Source organism: Sarcophilus harrisii, chromosome 2, assembly GCF_902635505.1.
Source record: "Sarcophilus harrisii chromosome 2, mSarHar1.11, whole genome shotgun sequence".
NCBI classification, from domain to species: domain Eukaryota; kingdom Metazoa; phylum Chordata; class Mammalia; order Dasyuromorphia; family Dasyuridae; genus Sarcophilus; species Sarcophilus harrisii.
Window position 1 is genome coordinate 266,647,399 of NC_045427.1, and position 8,179 is coordinate 266,655,577.

At 40.2% G+C, this 8,179-nt stretch overlaps 3 non-coding genes across 3 annotated transcripts; 1 reads left to right on the top strand and 2 right to left on the bottom strand.

Annotated features, from left to right (window-relative positions):
- Positions 1-3,179: 3,179 nt before the first annotated feature.
- On the bottom strand, positions 3,180-3,251 carry TRNAH-GUG. The gene has a single exon. It is a non-coding gene; the product is annotated as a tRNA-His (tRNA).
- A 1,295-nt stretch (positions 3,252-4,546) lies between these two features.
- Positions 4,547-4,618, bottom strand: TRNAH-GUG. Its single transcript has one exon. It is a non-coding gene; the product is annotated as a tRNA-His (tRNA).
- A 1,705-nt stretch (positions 4,619-6,323) lies between these two features.
- Positions 6,324-6,395, top strand: TRNAH-GUG. The gene has a single exon. It is a non-coding gene; the product is annotated as a tRNA-His (tRNA).
- Positions 6,396-8,179: the final 1,784 nt, after the last annotated feature.

The window sequence follows — 8,179 nt, forward strand, 5'->3', positions numbered from 1 at the left end:
ACTTTTTAATTCATCCTACCCCAAGAGCTTTCCCTTGCAGCAAAGCAATAGCTAAACAAAATTAATCAACACATTGGCCATGTCTGAATATTCATTCCCCATTCCTTACTAGTAACTTACCTCTTTTCTGATGCAAAGTAGAGGGCATGCATTATTGTTAGTCCTCTGTTGTTATGATTAGCCATTGCATTCATCAAAATCCTGAAGCTCTTCAATGTTGTTTTCCTCTATACTACTGTGTTATTTTTTTTAAAACAATTCTTTCCCCTCTATCCTCCAATTCCACCATTAACGTTTTGCTAATCTTTCTAATAATTAGTCCTCCCTCCTTCTCAAATTGTTCAGTGTTAAAAGTACCAAAAAGACTTGTTCCAACAGTGACATCCAAGGAAATCTGAGAAGGGATGCTTCAAAGGAATAGGCATCGGTGTACCTAACTCTAGTACCTTGCCTGGGTTTGAATTCTACCTATGATGCTTGCTTAATTGTCTAATTGTGGGCAAACCAAAATTAATTTCACTGGGTCTCAGTTTCCTCAACTGCAAAGTGCAAGAATTAAACTAAATAATTTTTAGGATCATGAGATAGATAAGAATAAGTACTTAGTGATATATGGAATGTAAGATGTTTGATTATAGCCTAGAATAGTTTTGTCATCTTTCTTATTTGTCATTAACTTTTCACTCTGCTCCTTTTTCACTCTCTTCCATTCTCTCCCTCAAAGGCAAAACAAAACAAACAAAAACTCCCCTCCTTCCTTTTCCTTGTCTTCATAATTTTATACCATTTCTGGGCTTTAGTCCATAGCCTATTTCTTCCTCACAATCCTCCTCAGCAAGGAAGCCAAGTTGTTGCCCTTCTCCCACACCTTGTCCCATACCCCTCCTAGTGGCAGGCCCTGAAGTTAAAACAAATTTATCCAAAAAAATGCTGGATTCCTTTGAACTTTGGTAATTAACTTCTCCCAAAGTAAGGGAAAAGAGGCAGTATTTGTAACCAATGCACCAAAAGGATTGTTAGTCTGAGCAGCTGCTTTACTCCAATGAAGGGTCAGACCATAAATAGGCCTTTGTTTCTTTTGTCTAACTCATTTCCCTTTTCTCTTTATCTCAGCATAACTCCTGCCTCTTAGTCCCCATCAGAAAGCTTGCAGATTTCTTTACAGAAGGAAGGCCTTCTTCATCAAAGTCTATTCCAGGTACCTCCACCCTTACACAAACCCTTAGACCACTTACATATATTTTTTCCTTCCAAAGGAGTGGGGGTGGGTGTAGTTCCCCTAGGGGTTTATTTCCCGATTTTAAATTTTGTTTATTTATGTTGTGGAGAAATGTTTCTCTTTGAAGTGCTTTGAGATTGCTACAAGTGATGTGCTAAAAAAAAAAAGATGGGAAGGGATGGTTCAAGAAATGCCAATCTTGAAAATGAGTGAAGAAGATAGTGGAGAAGGATGTCTGAATGATGTGAAACGAAGAGGTGCTTAATAAAAACACTTTGAATTGAACTGAATTGTTTAATTCAATACTTCTGCGAATAAGAGTTGTGGAAGGAGTCCTGTCGTATTTTGAATCAAAAGGCCCAGGGTTATCTTGATTCTGACCTGACAATTATACTAACTGTATAATATTGGTTAAATTACTGAATCTCTGAGGCACAAGTACTTTATCTGTGATATGGAAAGGATAATACAAAAGCTACTTATCTTCCTGGGTGAATGTGAGAAAATCTTGGGAGCTATTATTGTTAATAGGGAAGTAGAAGGATGGCACAGTACAGACTTCCAAATAATACATCTCTCGGTCATCCTGGATCCTAGTGTTCACTCTGACTCCTTTAAGCAGGTGTGAGAATAGAGCTACTCTCTCTAAACCTCCACTGCTCTAAGTCAGGGCTAGGGCCAAGGCCATCTGTCACCCCGTTATGGTATAATGCTAGTCAATTACTACGAATTGGAGAAGATACAAACACCCCGTTATGGTATAATGCTAGTCAATTACTACGAATTAGAGAAGATAGAAACACCCCGTTATGGTATAATGCTAGTCAATTACTACGAATTGGAGAAGATAGAAACACCCCGTTATGGTATAATGCTAGTCAATTACCACGAATTGGAGAAGATACAAAGTTTCCCATTGTCAGGCTCATAAAACAAACCTTGTGGAGTGGAAAACTAGAAAGCCTGATAAATTTGGAAGAAGATTCTTGATTTAGTCCTCCCAGCTCAGACTTCAGGATATCCTAGCCTAAATTCTCTGACTCCAACTCTTCTGGTTGCAACCAGTCCTCCCAGCTCAGACTTCAGGATATCCTAGCCTAAATTCTCTGACTCCAACTCTTCTGGTTGCAACCAGTCCTCCCAGCCCAGACTTCAGCTTATCTTAGCCTAAATTCTCTGACCTCCAACTCTTCTGGTTGCAATATTCAATTCAATAAAAATTTGTTGGGCATCCGCATTTGCAAAACAAAGTGCTCCCCTTCCCCCAAAAAAGAAGGACAGCAAGGTGATGGTGAAGTGCTTTGCATTGTAACACTTGGAGCCACTTCCCTGTGTGATCTTGGGCAAACCCTGTCATTTCTCTGGTCCTAGATTTCATGAGATAAATGGACTCTAGATTTAGATCTAGGGGAGACCCTTGGGGCCAACTAGTCCAATGCCTTGGATCTCCCTCAAATAGGGAGATGAAGTGATTTGTCCAAAGTAGCAAGTGCAAGAGACAGATTCAAATTCTGATTTCCTGATTCCAAATATAGCATCTTTTCTCCTCTGTAAAATGAGAGGTTTGGACTATAAGGTCCCTTCTAACTTTAAATGATTTTCTTTGCGTCTGAAAAGATCCAATCCCTTAAAGGAGGTTACAATTGGGCTAGGGATAGGACTATTCACTGTAGAAGGATCAGTTAGCAATCCATATCTCTTCTTGTAAAGGTTTCAGACCCTTGAAAATACAAGGGAGATTGTGGGAAGCTGTTGGAAGAATGAAGGATTCCATTCTCAGCAAGAGGAATGAACATTAGCAATTCAACTCCTTTAAAAATCATTTTTTGGGTTCTGTTCCTTAAATAACTGTCGGTGCTTTAGCTGTGCTTTGTCTCATTTTAAAAACGCAGAGAATAGATTAGATTATAGAACAAAAACAAAAAACGTCAGGTCCTTTGCCGTGCCATTGCTTCCACAATGCCGTGACTCGGATTCGAACCGAGGTTGCTGCGGCCACAACGCAGAGTACTAACCACTATACGATCACGGCGAGCTAACCGGGACCCGTAGCTTTTGCCGTTCTGGTTTTCTTTTCTTTATCGACGGACCCTCCCTGTTTCTACGTCATTCCGCATTCTAGCTTTGGGGAGGAGTTCCAAAGAGAAGTTGATGCGTGGAGCGCAGGCGCAGAACTCTTCCAGAACAGAATGGATGACTTTTCTTGCCTGTGCCTCTGAAGCTACCAATATTCGAATGACTCCTCCCCGTGGAAGGACCGTTTGAGATGGCTAAGACCCTTTTCAGGATTCTCCCTAAATGCATAATTCTCTGTAACTGCTGGGACACTAGAAAAATTTTACTGAGCATCTCTATTAAGGGAAAATAATCAACCAAACAGCATTTATTAAGCGCCTACTGAAATGATGAGGCTCTGAGGTAGGTGCTGGAGGTACAAATACAAAACAAAACGGTCATCTCAAGGAGCTTAATTTCTTACAAAAACAAAAATTGGATCCCTAGAAAGGAATCAAGAGGAGCGTTTTCTGTCTCCCATGGAGAAAACTGCATACTACTGCTAATACTCAAGCATTTATATAGGGCTTTAAAAGTTTGCAAAGCATCATGTACCTCATTTAATTCAGTGTCCAGTGTCTGTACCTATGGGAAGTATAGGGGATCCAACCCCATCCAACAAACATTTAAGAGCCTAACTCTACAATGGGCAGCGAGGTAGGCACCAGGAGTACAAATACAAAGAATGAAACAATTATCTACATGCTCACACAAACAAAAATTGCGTCCTTAGAAATGAGTCAAGAAGAGGATTTTCTGTCTCCTGTGGGGAAAAGGGCATAATAATGATTAGATAGTCCTTTTAACATTATACACACACATATATTTATATAGGTATATATGTCTTTAAATGTTTTTAAAGGTTTTTCTATTTCATCCGTCCATCCAGTGTTTGTACATGTGGGAGTTATAGGGGAGCCAATCCTATCCAGCAAGCATTTATTAAGCGCCTACTATGTGCAAGACACTTGTAGGCCTTGGAGATAGAAAGCCAAAACAAAAGTCTCTGCTTTCAGTGGAGCTTGGAATCTCCATAGAGAAAAGAGCACACACACTGGTAAATATATACAAAAGGGACTCAGTCATTTCTCAAAGGAATAAGAAGTTAACGTGCGTCGATCTCATATCTTTTTTATTTTTTACGAAGGCTCAGCTGTCAGGAGTAATTCTAGGATTTCCTTGTCATGAGCTTGGTGAATGGGATTATTAATGACAAAATATTATCAGATTAAAAAAAGACCAACTCCCCTGCCGTGCCATTGTTTTCCACAATGCCGTGACTCGGATTCGAACCGAGGTTGCTGCGGCCACAACGCAGAGTACTAACCACTATACGATCACGGCAAGCTACCAGGGAGCTGGCAATAAAATTTGTCACTCAGGCTTTTCTAGGTCTAAGGCCCCGCCCCCGCACCGCTGACGTGTTTCTGATAGGTCATTGCCGGGCTTCGACTTGCGGCTTCCTCCTCCCGCTCTCCTTGCAATACGCAGGCGCGCGACTCTTCCATAGCTCACATGGGTTCTTGTTGGGGCTCAGCGAGCGTGCCGCTTCTTTGGGCCTTTGGGCTCTTTCCCTTTTTTTTTGCAAGCAATGTTTTCACTCAGGATCCTAGTTGAGGGTGGGGGAGGGAGGGGAGGACCCTTTCCCACCTTCCCCCCACCCCCACCGGCCATCCCCACTGGGGACAGCTCCGTATTCCGGGCGGAGGCGGGAAAGCCTCCCCACTTGCTCACCCTGAGTTCGGAAAGGGGGGAGATCTTGCTCTGCCCCTGCCACGTGGGCTCGAGCGCTGCTACAGTGGGGCCCCCCATCGTACAGTCCACAGGAACCTCCGCGCTTCCTTTGTGACTTCCTCGAGGAGCTTTTGGGGTGCCTTCCTGCAGAACGGAGATGTTTGTGGGAAATCACCGGGCGTGGGCGTGAATCCCCCCCAAAGGAAACCTTCCTTTCCACTCGCTGGTTATGAGCTTCCTACTCGGATCCCTGGAGGGAGCGCTTGGCTGCTTTTTCCCGCTTTATTTTTTCATTTATTCACTTTTAAAGCCCTTCCCACCTTGTCCTGCCGCTACCTTTCCCATCGTATATCTTGCGCATCCCCCACGTACTCCGCGATCCAGGGACACACCTTTGTTCTTGCCATTCCTCCTATGAGAAACCCCATCTTCCGACCGCAGGCATTTTCACTAGTTCATTTCCCTGGCGTAGAACTTTTCCCCTCACTGCCTGCCTTCTAGTCCAGGCTGAAATCCCACCTACACAGAAGCTTTTCCCGACTCCCCTTAATGCCAGTGAGGGAACAATAAATAAAATCTCCAATTTTATCCTTTCTATAGCTTGGTTGTGCATAATTCTTTGCCTGTTATTAAGCCTCTCTTCCCCCCATTAGCCTAGGAGCTCCTTAAGAATAAAGGCTGTCCTGTTTGGAGTGGAGGGAGTTCTTTGTATCTCCAGGGCTCAACACAATTATTGACATGGTAAGGGATTAATAAATGCTTTTTGCTTGGCCAACCCATTCTCTCATCACGTAATAAGCTGTATCGTAATTATTCGAGAATGTCCCAACAAGGTTCCAGAAGGGAGAATGCCTTGTTTAAATCTTGTTAGCTATTCTTTCTTTCCCTTCCCCTATCTCCAAACAGCAGGTGTTTCATAAATATTTGTAGTTCTTTCTCTCACCACCCTTCAAGTTCCCAGGTCCGCCAGGTTTCAGATCAGCCTCTCCTAGAGGGGGCCTCCATTGGATCAGTTTCGGGGTCACCACGTGAGCAGGGTGGGAAACAGGGCTTATTCACTTTACAATTAAGAATGATTTTTGTGCTTGCCATCTGGGGGAGGGGAAAAATCGGAACAGAAGTGAGTGCAAGGGATAATGATGTAAAAAATTACCCTGGCATGGGTTCTGTCAATAAAAAGTTATGAAAAAAAAAAAAAGATTTTTGTTTACAAATGACCCTCAATAAACTTGAAGAACACAAGACTGGAACAGGTGATGAAAGAGCTGAAAAGAAAGGCTGGAAGGAACTTGCTTCCGTGCCGCTCCGGTAGCTCGCCGTGATCGTATAGTGGTTAGTACTCTGCGTTGTGGCCGCAGCAACCTCGGTTCGAATCCGAGTCACGGCATTGTGGCAAACAATGGCACGGCAAGGAGTGTGTGTTTTGTTTGCCTGTTGTATTTTGAAATATAAAGAACCTTAAACGGTTCTTCCCCCTAAAGCGAAGTATTCTGAGTCATTTTAAAAAACCTTTACTTGCTGAAACCCAATGAACCACCCCATTGATTAAGATCCTAGTTCTGCGGTCTTTCGGAACTGTTCTTGTACGGTTCTGTTTTTCTTTTCTTTATTTCTTCACTCATATTTTTCTCTCCAATAAGTAAGTTTTTAATATTTCATATTCCATATCCCCAAGTGTCTTTAGACACTTGTCTTTGTGCTTTTAAGAAACTTGTTTTATTTTTTAAAAATCTTTAAAGAGATATTACAAATATCTTTGGTTAGTGATTGAACATCTAATCACACTTGCTTAGTAACTATTTACATTTAAATTAGTTTCCATTCATAAAGTATAAATTTTTCTCAACAGGACTTTGTGTTTGTTCTCTCATTTTTATTCTCTTTCCCCTTTTATATGGTCATAACATATACTTAATTCTCTGTTTTCTTTATCCGATTCGAATTACTCTGTTGTATCCCTTATACTGGTTGCTTTGAATGCATTATAGTTTTCCATTACATCAATATACCACAATTTATTTAACTATATCTCGTTTAGCAAAGATTTAGTTTGCTTCCAATGTGTGGTAATTACATATGAGATTGCTACTGAAAATATTTTGAGCAGAAAATTCTTGTATTGAACAGTTTATAAAGCCCATCATATTTTTTAAAATAAGTTTTATTGATGTCTTCTGTTTCTTATTATAATGATTTCAAGTTTCCCTTCCCCTGTCTCTCCTAGAGAGCAATCCCATATAACAAACATTATTTTATACAGAGGTGGCGAAACCAGCACTGATCAATACATTGAAAAAGTATGAAAACATGTACATTTTCTACCTCCAGTCTTCTCAAAGGGCTGAATTAGGAACATTCTTTCATCTCTTCATTTTAGTTCTGATTGAATTTTATAATTTTGTTACATTCACTTTTGATTTTTTTTGTTGATTGTTTTTTCCATTGAAATTATTGTAGTTATTGTGTGTGTTTTAAATTATATATATTTGGTTCTGCCTATTTTAAAATACTGTATCAGTTCATGTACATTTTTCCATGCTTCTCTGAATTCATCACATGCATCTTTTTTTTTTTTAATACACAATGCTATTCTATTACATTAATATAGATAGTACAATTTGTTTACCTATTCTCCAATGGATAAACATCTATTTTATTTCCAATTCTTTGCTATCAAAGTCTTTGCTATGAAAGTCATAAAGACTTAGAGAAAAGAGTATCAGGGAGAAAAGGGGGATCAACAATATCAAAGGTTGCAATCCTTTTAAAAATAGCTTTGTATTTTTCAAAATACATGCAAAGGCTAGAATCAGAAGGTAAAATAATCATTAAAAGAATTCACCAATCACTTTTCAAAAGAGATTCCAAAATGAAAACTCCAATGAATATTGTAGCTAAATTTCAGAATTATCGCATCAAGGAAAAAATATTGCAAGCAGCCAAAAAGAAACTTAAATATGAAGTAACCACAATCAAGATTATTCAGGATCTAGCAGCTTCCACCTTAAAGGATTGAAGGGCCTGAAATCTGATTTTCTGAAAGGTCAAGGAACTTGGATTGCAGCCAAGAATCAATTATCCAGCTAAACTGAGCATTATCTTTCAGGGAAGAAGATGGACATTCAGTGATATAGTTGAATTTCATTTATTTCTGATGACCAGAGCTGAACA